The following is a 12,669-nucleotide window of genomic DNA, read 5'->3' on the forward strand; positions in this document are numbered from 1 at the left end:
GAAGGACTTAGTGTGACAACATGCAGGGGTGTCAGTTGTTCTTATCTGTGATGGAGTCTAAGAGTGGAATCTGTTACTCTGTACCCATATAGTGGTAGAAGATGTGAGCTTAAGGCGAATGGACACATCCTGCTTGAATGTTTTGGTTTTACATGCATTGTATCAGTTTAAAACTGGTTTGAATCAATGGGTAGTGCTGTGCTTGCTCCAGATAAGGAATTTTTCAGACTTAAGACCTCTGCCTTAAAGTCTCTTGCTCAGCAGTTTCCATGCTAGTTCCTGGGACCATAAAGTGCTGCATGTAATTAAGTCATATGGAAAGAATTGTCTGTACTGGTTAATATTTCTGCTTTACTTCAAGTATGTTTCAGATATCATACCTTTCTCTAGTCTTCCCAAGCTGAACACATGGTTAAGTAATTTTGTTCCTCCAGTCTTGTCTTATTTTAAATAAAGGTTAATTTCCTTTTTAGTTTGAGATAACTAATGGATTAATAGTGGTGGGAAAGTTCTCTATGGTTGATTGTAGTCCATTAATTATCCAAATCTCATCTGATTAACAGACGAGGTGGTAAGTGCTAGGTTAGTCATTGGAAGCAGTTGTGTTGAATTGGAAACAGTGGGGGTGTGGAGGTGGGACACTGAGCACAGGTTGGGATTGGCTCCTGTTAATCGCCCTGAGGAGTTTTATAAGGCAGCCCTGGAGCCAGTGTGTTCCCAGCTGCAGCAGGTGAAGACGCTCCTGTGATTTGTGGTGGTTTTTTACTTTTAAAATGTTAGTATTACTGTGGTAGGTAAGAGTAATAGCTTCTTTTGAGGTTTTAATTTTTCTAGATTTTTTTGCAAGCCAGTGTAATCAGATGTACTGTAGCCCTGAGCTTTATTGGATGAAAATAGTGTTTTGTTTTAGTGATCATTGATCCTTTTATGTGGTGAATTAACTAATTGTATGGATAAAGCTGAGGTGATGCATCTGCTCAATTTTTTTTTTATCAGCTTAAATTAAGACTCACAGACTGTAAACCAATCATCCCACTGCCTGAAATTCCTGACCCTAACCTATAACCTGCACCTTCAATGCTGACCTGATCATTGATCCTAACCCAATCAGTGCACCCATGTGGCCAAGGTAAAGGTGAGTTGCAAGTCAAACTTTTTGTGCATTTGGTCAGCAGTGATGTGCTTCCCGGTCCCTGGCCAGCTGTATGCACAGTGTGGAGTGACAGGCCTGGAGAATCCTGTTTCGAGGAAGCTCACTGGCTGGCCCAAAAGATGCTAGCTGCGTGACCTGTTGATGCCCTACCGTGAGTATAAAGTGCAGAACTTTAAAACGGGAGAGCGAAGACATGCTGCAAGCTGTCCTTACATTTCCTGGATGCCCATGTATCTTGGAGCAGTTGCACTACCCAGAGCAGAGGTGAGTTCACTGTTCTCCTGTCTTCCCTAATCCAAACCAAATTTGATGCTCTAACCATTTAGTATTGGTGAGTGAGCTTCTCTTTCGGATATCTTTCATGTTGCTTAGTCCAAATTGATCAAACAACCCCCTCACTTGTAAGAATTTTACAATGGGGGGGAAAAGGTACTTTTGGTGTAGGCTTAGTGTTAAACTCTTGAACCTCATTGCAACATGCTATCCACTTGGAAATGAGGTGTAATTTTGGATTTGTCTTGTCTCTTTTGGGTGATGTTTGCTCCTTGATTGGGTGAGGCACTGACGTGCACTTGACTGGCTGTCATTCTGGCTCTCAAAGACTAAATTAGTGCTTTGTATGTGATTTATTTCATGGGTGCACACATGTAAATAAATCACTTTGGTTCAATTGTGACCTGATGAATCAGACTCCTTACTGGTTACAACTCTGAGGAGACGGCATGTCAGCCAGGTTCTCTTGATGGGTGTTTGCACAGGAACTGCACTTGCTCCCCTGTGGCACGACAGTGGACTGGGGGGTTTCCTTTGTTTTCTGCAGGGTGTTGTCCTGTTGGTTTGACTTGGACCCTGTTGGTAGTGAAAATGCGGACTTGACTGTTTCTAAGAAAGGAAGAGGACTTGGGTTAAATCCTTCTCTCCATTTCAAGCTCTCTGCTGCCAGTAGGGATGAGAAGGCTTGTGCTCCTGAGGGAAGACCTTTCATCACCAGGAGTGGAGCGCAGATGGGGCCGGTCTCTTTCTATGAAGGTCTACTGGAGGAGTGGGGAGCTTGTTCCAAGTCTGAATGTCATTGATAACATCAGAGGATTCAGGTTTGACTACAATGTGTACACTAGCTACATGGGGAACATTTTCATTGGGTACAGTACATACACCTGGGTACTCTGGGTTCACGTACAATTGTGTAGACTGTTGTATGGGGTATATTTATGTGTACTGGGCAGATGGCTTTTGGCATGGGACATAGTGTTGTATGACAAACTCTTGGCTACTTCTAGTTTGTACTTGAAGTTGAAAGACCCTGTAATCAGGGTCAGAGATGCAGGACAATCTGAAAGCCAAGCATTCCTTAGTTTACTGCATGGAAAATTGAATATTTTGAGAATCTTTGATTTTGCAACTAATTTTAACTGTAGCAATCCGTTGGGCATCTTCAGTATTCAAGCCAGTGTTGTGATGCAAGATAGTGATGTTGAAATACTTTTTTTTTACACTGTGTATTCCAATGAGCAGGTGACAGCTGTCAGACTGAGAACGGGGGAGTAGGAAGCATTACTGCTGGTGAACTTGGGCTGCGCCGAGTGAACAATGTGAGCTGAAGGTAAGCAAAGGAGAGATTCAGGTCAGTGTGAGGAGAGCTTTTAAAGTTGGGAGCAGCCTACACAACACAACCTGGTCCCCTCTGTGTGGAGGATGGGAGTGGTTAGTTCTGTTTCTTTTACAGTTGGTGCACGTGGCACTGGTTGAAGACAAGATGCTCCTAGTCTCAAGAGAAGAGTGTCTTGGTCTCTGGAATGTTTCTGTGATTTAGGGTGGAATGCTGTGATTTGTGCTCCCCAGTCCCTGTCCACCTGAATGCAAAGAGTGCTGATGGACGCTTCCATTGAATAGTATTGGCCGTCCGAAAGGATATCGGGAGTGTTCTGTGAGTATTAAACACGTGGGAAGGTTGTGCAGAACATTGTCTAATCATTGGTGAGTTTTGGCATTTTGCACCTTGTGACTGGTTCTCTACACTTTCCCAAATCAAAGATGACTGAAATATCAAACTATAGTGTTTGATTAAAAGCATCTTTATATGGATTCAGGTGTGAGTGTCTTGCTAGCAAATTCCAAATGCAATGCCTTTTCACTTTTGTACTAGGCTTAGTTTTGGGATTCACTGGGCAAGTTTAGCTTCCTGTTGAACTGTGGGTTTCTTTATTGTAGGCTTTTGTTTTGATGTTTCTTGCTTAAGCAGTTGTAGCACCAGCAGCCTCCTCCTCTTGGAGACTCCTTGGAGATGTTTTCAAACAGTGAAATACCATGTCTGAGACCCAGTCAGATCAGTGAGTTCCTTACCACTCAAGAGTAGATTGGGGAGGTTGTGTGGGGCAGCTGTGGGCTTGACACCACTTGAGCAGCTTTCTTTTCCGACTGCTGCTCTACACATCAGCCTTTTGATGGTTGTTCCCAGGAGCAGCTGAGCCACCTGGCTGATTGAGCCAAAGTTGACTTTGTTCCAGGTAAGGGGGGACTCTGATGTAGCCTGGAGCTGCTGGGGTTCTTTTTTTTTTTTTTTAGCCTTAATGATAATGTCACTGTAGCATAAGTACTGGTTAATCAGGGGACGGAAGTCAAATACTGAAAGTGTTGTGCAAGCACTGGGGAGGATTTGGCAAAATTGTATATGGTATGACTGGGGAAATTAGAGAATTGTCAGTATGTAAGATTTATTTCATGGGTGCACACATGTAACTAAATCTTACATTGAAATTTTAGAAGTGAATTAAGTAAATTAAAGGGGGAACTAAGAGTATGGTGTCTTCCTGATTACCCAGTGAGACTATTCTGTGAATGTCCAGCACAGTCCTGTCAGAGGTTTAGTGCACAAAGGGGAGCAAGTTTCCAGCTTATTAGAAGTGGTTGTGTACTGTGCCTTGTGAGGGAGAGAGCTACATGAAGACTGTTGGACTTTCTTATACTGGATGTGTACTTTAACCATGAACACAAACCTGTTATTGGTGTAAAACTGGCTGTGAAACTTGGTTAAGTGGTTCTGCTGATCTTCTAGAAAGGTTTTTTTAAAGGTGTTTCTAGTCATTGAGGAATATGAGGCTTAGTTTGACCATGGGTTAATCGGTATGTGTTCAAAGTATTCTCCCCATGATGGTCAAGTGTGTGATGTAGCTCAAAGACCTCAATCCACGTGGTGCGCTATCAATCAGTTTCGAGTACTATGTACTCTTGTTTCAATTGTTTAATTTGTTTAAGCTCTAAAGCCTTTTCACCTTGGTTAAGGCTGTAGCGGTTTGGTACTGAAGATTGATAGTGTTTTGATCTCATACTGCTGTGGATCCTTGCTGTTTTTGAATTTGTTACTTTTGCAAAATCAGAAGTGGCTCGTCTCAAATTGAGTTTAAGGCAAAAATTCTGCTGCACTAGGTATGCATTTTTAGGGTCTCTTGAAGATTGAATTTCAATTACTATTTTATTTGGATATGCAGCTTTGCATAATCAGTTCTGTTTTTCGGTAGTGGTGGTTGGATTTTAATGATGGGTAAGATGTGCAGCACATCTACGTGGTGAACTACTTTAAATGGATTTGGTAACAATCATGTATCTTGGTTATAAGGCTCAGTTGGTTAAGCTAGAGGTTTTTAATTGGGTGTCTCATTTTCTACTTTTTTGCTTTTGCAACAGATTTGACTAGTTTTCATTTCTGGTTTCAGCCAGTATCCAAGCTAATCTCAAGGAAGAAGCAAGAGCATCTAAGTCCAGGGTGAGAACTGTCCTGGAGTATTGCAACAAGATCCAGAACTGTCAATGTTAGTGGTGTCTGTGTCCATGATGCCATGCTGCATGATGGTCCAGCTCAGAAGAGAGGAGGCTAGCTTTGTCCTGAGTAAGGCGAGGTGATCCACCTGCTTCAAGTTCTCATCTACAGAAAGTCCCGAGCCTCTGAATAAGGTGGAAAGAGTGGTGGGTAAACCAATCATCCTACTGCCTGATGACGTGCTCGGGCTGTAACCCTCATCTTCGGTGTGGATATGTTATTTGCTCTCACTCTAATCGGTGCACTCTTGAGGCCTAGGTATAGGTGGGTTTGAAGGTAAGTAGAGGAGGTGCAAGTGTAGCTGTTTTTCCTGAGATGGGTCAGCAGTGATGCAGATCTGTGCATTTGATTATAGTTCAATCAGTGCTCTGCAGTTCCTGGCCAGCTGAATGCACAGTGCAGTGACAGGCTTGGAGGACCCTGCTCAGAGGAAGCTCACTGGATACCAGCTGTGTGACTGGTTGATGCCCATTGGTAAGCAATGAAGTCTGTGGTTTGAACAGTAGAAAGTGAAGAGGTGCTGCAAGCAGTCCTTGAAATTCCTGGATGCACATGGATCTTGGAGCAGGTGCAAGGGTGGTGTAATAGAGGACATGTCCCTGGAGCAGAGGTGAGTTTCACTCTTTTCCGGTCTAACCTTATCCATTTCAAACTTGATGCTATATAACCTTTTAGTATTTGCTTGTTAGAACTGTTTACTGAAGCTGAAAAGTTTCTTCTGGAGTAGGCTACATGTTAAGCTCTTGGATCTCTTCTGGTGTATAACGTCACGCTTTAACATGCTGAACTGTTTCTAGAGGTGAAGCTTTTTTGGGCTTTCTTCTGGGTAATTTTTCCTCCCTGTTTGGTTGAGGCATTTGTATACTAATGTGCACTTGACTGGCCCTGTAAGGCAATTACTGCTTTGCATCGGATTTAATCACTTAAATACCGAGCAGTACAATGGTGACTTGGCACACCAGCTGCTAACTTCAGTTTGATTTCTTGCTGGTTACAGCTCTGTGGAGACCACATGTTCAGCCAGGTTCTCTTGATGGGTGTTGGCACAGGACCTGCTCTTCTCCCAGGGGAGGAACTGCACTGGATCCTGTGCCAAGAACCCTTGACTAGGGGGTTTTTCTTGGCTCTCTGCTGGGTGTTTTCTTGTTGGTTTGTCCTGGACAGGTGCTGCATTGTGTTCATGTTGGGAGTGGAAATGCTGGCTTGACTGTTTCTAAGAAGTGCAGAGGACCTGGTCTGAATCCTTCTCTTCATTTCAGGCTCTATGCTGCTAGAGGAGATGAGCAAGGTTGGGCTTCAGAGGGAGGTCCTTTCATCGCCCAGGAGTGGAGCACAGATGGGGCTGGTCTCTGGGGTCTTTCAGTGAAGGTCTGCTAGAGTGGTGTGCTTGTCTGAAGACTGCAAGTTAAAGGCAGCATCAGAGGATCCAGTCAGGTGAGTGAGACAAGTTCTCATTTTGAGTACACTGGGTACTTGGGGGGGGGGGGTTTCATTTGAGTACTTTGGGTATATGTTGATTTTGTTTAGGTACAGTTGTGGAGATTGCATGTCAAGTTAGATAATTGAGTATATTGGTAAGGCAGCTGTTGGCATGTGCATGGGAGTTGTATAGTACAAAACTTTTTTTCTTGCCTAAACTTTTTTACACATTAAATGAACATGAAAGATCCTGTTATCAGAGGAATGTGGAGGAATCTGAAACCCTGCATTTTTAATGAGGAATTGCATTTTTGAGAATGTTAACTGTTTTAATTGTCTTGTCTTAAGCTAGCACACCTAGGAGGAGAAGCAAGTGGATTTATGTCCTTGGTAAGTATTCAAGAACAATTTAGTTCCTCAAGGTTGAGGGAAGGGAGAGGTTTAACTGGCTGTTTTTGGGAACTTGTGTGGGAATGTTAAATGCTTTAAACAAGGTATTAGAAATGGACTTGAGTTCTGCACTCTGTTTTTGCTTTATCACATTTTAGGGTGGTTTTGTTGGTTTGTCCTGAAAAGGTGGTACTGAACATTTATAGTAGTTAAGGTCAAACTGGGTGTTTGAAGTGGAAATGTAGGCTGGACTATTTCTGACTAGTGCAGAGGACTCGGTCTAGTTTTTTTTTTTTCAGGTTCTTTGCTGTCAGGGGGATGACCAGGCCTTTGCTGCCAAGAAGACCTTCACCAGGACTGGAGCCCAGATGCAGCAGGCTGGGTAGTGGGTTCTGTCTGCAAAGATCTTGATGAATCTGTTCCCATCCCAGAAGCCAATGGGCACATCGGAGGATCATTAAAGCTGCTGTAGAAGTTTCTAATGACAGGCAAAAAAATGAGGGGGGGGTCTTTTTTGGGTTAATTGTGGGCTGGAAAGAGGTTCAGGTGCTGTTGATGGTCCAACAGGAGCTGTGAAGCTCTGAGTGAATCTCTGCACACCAGCCTTGTAATGGCTGTTAGGACCTTGGCTTGTAACTCCAGCACCTGAGCCACCTGGCAGGGAGGAGACAGTGACTTTTGGTGCAGAAACAGAGAAAGAGTTCCAAGTTTTGTAACTTGGTAGCTACTTTGCACATTCTTAGCCATTTTGAAAAGAGTTTGAGAGGCTAAGGTCAAGCAATGATTTATTTGCATGGGTGCACACATGTAGATAAATCTTGCCTTGGCTGTAGAGTAAAAGTGAATTAAACCTATTAAGTAGGGATGAATAAAAGGAAAACTAATCCCATCCACTCATTTAGGAAAAGTTTACCGGAGTGTGGCTCTTTTTTTGGTACCTGCACAGAAAGCTCTTGTCATGGGAGAGGATTTTTGTTTTGTGTTGTGGCTTTGTAAATACTTTGCCAGAGAATGTTGTCGTCTATTGAATGTCTTTTTGTCTGTATGGGATGTTAATAAAAAAGTACCAATTTTTTTTCTCGTACCACCACCATCAACATAAGTTGCTGTTAATTATTAAGTACATTGTGCCACTGGATCTGCTTTTTCATGTAGTTTTTATTTGGACATTTTGCTCCCTAATTGATTGGTTTAACAATTGTTTTTTTACTACTGGGGAGGTTCAGGTCCTACTTTTTGGGTACATTTGATGTAAGTAGAGAATGTTTATTAGCATTCTTTAGGCATCTAAGCTTTGGTATATATTTTTGGGCATTGACAATGTAAAGCACAAAACTTTAATGGTTTGGGTTTATGAAAGTTATTAGATTTTGCCCCTGGGTGGTTTGTGCCTTGTTCAGTTGTGTAGAAATGAAAATGTACTTTATTTTCTTTGTAATGTAGAGGTTTTTAGAATGAAGGTGTCGTTGGTTGTGATTGGCTCGGCTTTGGTTTTCTTCAGTTCTCATGTTTCACTTTGGGGTTTTTTTTTGTCTAGCTTTGGCTTCATTTTTTTTTTTGTGAACTTTTTTGCAATTACCTTGTCCTAACATGTTATCAACCTTTGTGTTCTTTTGTAGTATGTTTTGTCATCTTTTGTTTTTTGCTTTTGGTTGTAGTTCCCTAGTGTATTGAAGTGAATGTAGTTGAAGTCGTCGGGTACATTGGTCTTTGTATTGGAAACACTAGTTTAGGATGGGCAAGTGCTTTTGTTTTATATGGCTGGCTGGGGGTAGTTAAGGTTAGCCAGGGTTTCAGATGCCAAAGACCTGAGTGTTTTGGGTTTTTGTTTGGTTGGCTTTCTCACTATTAGCCAGCCTCATTTTGTTTCTTTTATTTGGCACTGCTCTAGTTCCATGTTATCCTGTTAATGTACCAGTCACTTTAAATAAATCTTTTGCACCAAAACTTGTCATGCTTTCTAAGTTTTTCACCAGAAACCCACCAACATCCAAAACCATCCTAGAAGTTACAACTTAGGGTTGTAACAGGCACACTGGACACCCTCTGTGACTAGCAGTACCATCCCCTATAGAGGGAGTTTTTACTCCTACAGTCCTGGAGGGGATTGCACCCTTGTAAGGTTTCATTTCCTCCTTGCTTGTCCCTTTATGCCTTTCTCCATGTGTAGGCAAACTCATGCATCTTGGGTAGTAAGGTTTTGCTTTTTACTTTATGCACCCTGCTCAATAGTGTTAGTCCAGTCTGGAGGTAATGTTGGCACTATGGTTTATTTTTTCCACTGTTTGTGGTTGCTGCTAATGTCATACTGGTACTTTTCCGTCTGGGGTGGCTGACTTATTTTACTGATGCTCTCTACAGTGCCTCCCATTAGTCACAATGGATACACTTATTTAAGAGTAAACAAGCAGTTCCAGTGCAACTGAATTTACACCAATTAAGTCTTCCATTCCCTTCCATGTGAAAATGTCCCAAAATCAGTTTACTTAAACTGTCCATTATACAAGGTTTTCTGTATGTGTAGTGAATTTGGGTGCAGCTATTTGTATGTCTTAATGTATTATTTGATGTCTTTAAAAGAACAAAAGTCTACTGGAAGTAATGCCAAGATGAATCCATTTCATACTGTAGTGATTGAGACTGCATTATAGAATAGACCAAGAGAATATAATAGATTTAAGAAAGGAGTTTTCAGAATTGTATGGAGTTGTATAGAGGTTGCCATTTAGGGCAGAGACAACTGCTAGCAGTGGTGGCAGTAAAATTATTTATACATTAGGTTTAAAGTCTAGCAAATGTAATTGTTACACAATTTTCATCCTTTTAAACTAATTAGATTTTTGGTTAGTGAGGTCTTTTTTATAGAGGGCTTGGTCTGTCTCTGCAATAGATCTGTTGTGGATGTTACTATATGATTTCTGCCAGCAAGGAAGTATAAATCTATTTACAGTGGTTTAACCATACTGCTCACTGCACCAATGAAGATCAGATGGAATGCCATTCCTTTCCTCATCTACTTGTGCCAGAATGCAATTAACCTACCTCCATGTTCTTGGACTGTGGCAGAGAACACATCTCGGAGACAGCCACAAACTGGAGAGAAAATTACATGAGCAGCCCAAATCTGGTTCTGTTCCAGTCGTCCCACAAAGTGTAATGTGTAGAAAAATAAACCGGTGACAAGTACCATGTGTAAGGAGTGTTTATTTTCATGAGCCCTGCATGAAGGAGTCCTTTGGAACCATGATGATGGCTTGGAGAGAAGCAAGAATGTGCACATTGACATTTAATAAGCAATGGTATGTATCATTCATAGGATAAATAAGTTTCACATTAGTTATCACATCATAAACTTGAGTTGGTAGTTAAAGCAACCTTTTCTTCATTTTTAGAAGAACCCAAAAAAGTGTGAAAAGGTCAGGTTGTCCAGATCCTGCCTCTTCAAGTTCAACTGCTTGTAGATGTAATTACATTTCATTAATGAAAACACAATGGTGACATACTGAGTTTATTATAAAATATGCCACTCCAGTATTCATATATGCCATATGAGATTGGTAGTTATCAAGATTTTGTTGATTTATTACTCTTCTACTTTTGGTACAGTAGCTTAGCTGCTCAATGTATTCTACTAGAGTTTAGGGGTCTTTTTCTCCAATCCCAGGTTAGTGTGATTTGGGTCAGTCCAGTACAGAGTGTAATGACCTTTACAATTATAATCTATTTCATTAATTATATCCCAGTTTTTTCAAGTACCATGTTAACCATAAAAACCCTACTTTGTAGGTTTTGAATTGTAAGTGCATGGTTTAGCTAAAGAGACACTTTAATTTGTGGTTTTGTTTTTAACACTTTTTATTCTTAAAACCTTTAATGATTTATCACATTATGAAATAAATCCTCTTCATTTATATAGACCTGTTTGGAAGTGTCCACCAATTAAGTCAGTAGAAACTTTAACGTGTGAGTAGGTTATTGCAAAAAAGGTAGTTGATTTGGTTAATAAATATAAAATAACAAATACTTTGCTCAACAAAAGGTTTGTAGTAGGAGCCAAGTGTATTTAATCTAAGTACCCCTTTTCTAAAATAAACTTTGTTAGAAAAAAAGATTTACAAAAATAAGTAAATAGTACTCACCACTTACCACTCTCCTCAGCTCCTGGACTCTTGAATGAAAACAGAGGCACAGGAAGTCTGCTCTTTTATCCTCTGAGCTGGGCTGGCTCCTCCCCCTCAGAATGTACCAAGTCCAGTGAGGGGTGAAACCTTCACAACTGTATATTATGGCTGGCTGAATTAAATCAACAGTTATACAAACTCCATATAATACATCTATTCATTTGAAGATGGATAATGAATTTCTCATTTTGGGGTTAAATAAAGTGCGACTGATTGAATCATATGTGGGAAGCTATTCATTGATGATTATTGTTTGCACTTTTGAGCCTCTGTGTTTTTTGATCAAGATATTTATACAGATGTAGGCATTCAAGTGCATGTTTAAACCTGGTTAATATGGAATCTTAATATCGAATTTTAAAACCAAAGGGTAATTTTGGTAGCTGAGCATAAAAATAACAGGAGCATAAATCTTTGAACATCATATCATCATAAATTATATTGATTTAGAAATATAAACATTATACTTAATGTCTAAGACTGATAGAGGTAGCTTAAATAAAAAGTACACAGAAGGATTGCACTTTACAAACATTTTATGCATCAAAGACTCACTTTATGTGGTTAAGTTTTGATGTGCTCTTTCTGACTATGTTAAATTGAAAACATTATTAAGATTAAAATATTATGGATTCTTTTAAAAAGCATATAAATCTTCTCTATGAATCCTTGCATTATTCCAGTAAAATACATGTACTTTTTAGAATCCACCGAATGAGGTAAGATTAATTTACTAGCCATATACCATTATAAAAGAATTTGTCTTTTTCACATAACCCAAACTTGCTGTCCATGAGATACAGAGAGGTCTGGGGCCATTATACAGCACCCCTGGAGCAATTGGCCTTGCTTAGGGACCCAATGGAGAAAAAGCTGTGGGATTTGAACCAGCAACCTTCCATCCACAGGTGCAGATCCTTAGCCACAGAGCCACCACACTTTCCTCTTGGGATTATGAAATGGAAATATGTAGTAAAAGAAATTAGTAATCACATTAATGGATCAAAATATTAAAGATTTATATCACTGATTGTATAACTTTAGTCTGTTTTCTTTGTAAATGTTTATTTTGTGACTCATTCAGTCCTGATTACTTTTGGAACAGTTTGACCTGTCTGTTTCAGCAGAGATTGCAAGTGCTCTGTTGGTGCAGTGGGTTTAGCTGAGTGGTCCTCTCACCGGCTGGGAGGTCTGGGTTCAATTCCTGCTTAGGGCTGAAGTTTTTTTTTTTCTAATAAACAAAGTCTACTTTTTAAAAACATGAAATAGTAAATATGTATAGTATATTAAGATTTTTATATAACTAGATAGTAAAAAAAGCTTTAGGAATGAAAAAGAGGTAGAGCACGCTACATTATGAGGTGTGCTGTCGGGTGCTGGATAGCTCAATGGGTTAGAGTATGGTATTAATGAGCTCAAGGTTGTGGGTTCAATTCCTGCATGGGCCATGAAATCCCATTTTCCATGGTGTGGTGGCTCTATGGCTAAGGATCTGAGAGTGGCTGGTAGGTTGCTGGTTTGTATCCCACAGCTGGCACAGGAATCCTATTTCATTGGGCTCCTGAGTGAGGCCCTTTACCCCAAATGCTCCAGGGGTGCTGTACAAATGGCTGACCCTGCAGTCTGACTCTGAGCTTCTCTCCCTGTATGTGTGTGTCATACACGGGGTATGTGGAAAGACAAATTCCTAATATCATAAAAATATATAT

The 12,669-nt window shown here is 40.5% G+C and overlaps 2 long non-coding RNA genes across 3 annotated transcripts in view; both read left to right on the forward strand.

Annotated features, from left to right (window-relative positions):
- LOC138224493 (uncharacterized) overlaps nucleotides 1-5,974 on the forward strand; it is a 142,102-nt gene extending 136,128 nt beyond the window's left edge. The window contains exons 8-12 of one of the 2 annotated variants that reach the window (XR_011182988.1): nucleotides 1,176-1,304; nucleotides 2,083-2,247; nucleotides 2,669-3,080; nucleotides 3,612-3,660; nucleotides 4,867-5,974. This is a non-coding gene — a long non-coding RNA (uncharacterized lncRNA). Of the gene's footprint in view, nucleotides 1-1,175; nucleotides 1,305-2,082; nucleotides 2,248-2,668; nucleotides 3,252-3,611; nucleotides 3,661-4,866 lie in introns of those variants that run through there. The other variant, XR_011182987.1, reaches the window with a different exon arrangement.
- A 19-nt stretch (nucleotides 5,975-5,993) lies between these two features.
- On the forward strand, nucleotides 5,994-8,712 carry LOC138224494 (uncharacterized). The gene is made up of 3 exons (XR_011182989.1): nucleotides 5,994-6,404; nucleotides 6,738-6,779; nucleotides 7,079-8,712. It is a non-coding gene; the product is annotated as an uncharacterized lncRNA (long non-coding RNA).
- Nucleotides 8,713-12,669: the final 3,957 nt, after the last annotated feature.

Source organism: Lepisosteus oculatus, chromosome 22 (assembly GCF_040954835.1).
Source record: "Lepisosteus oculatus isolate fLepOcu1 chromosome 22, fLepOcu1.hap2, whole genome shotgun sequence".
NCBI lineage: Eukaryota > Metazoa > Chordata > Actinopteri > Semionotiformes > Lepisosteidae > Lepisosteus > Lepisosteus oculatus.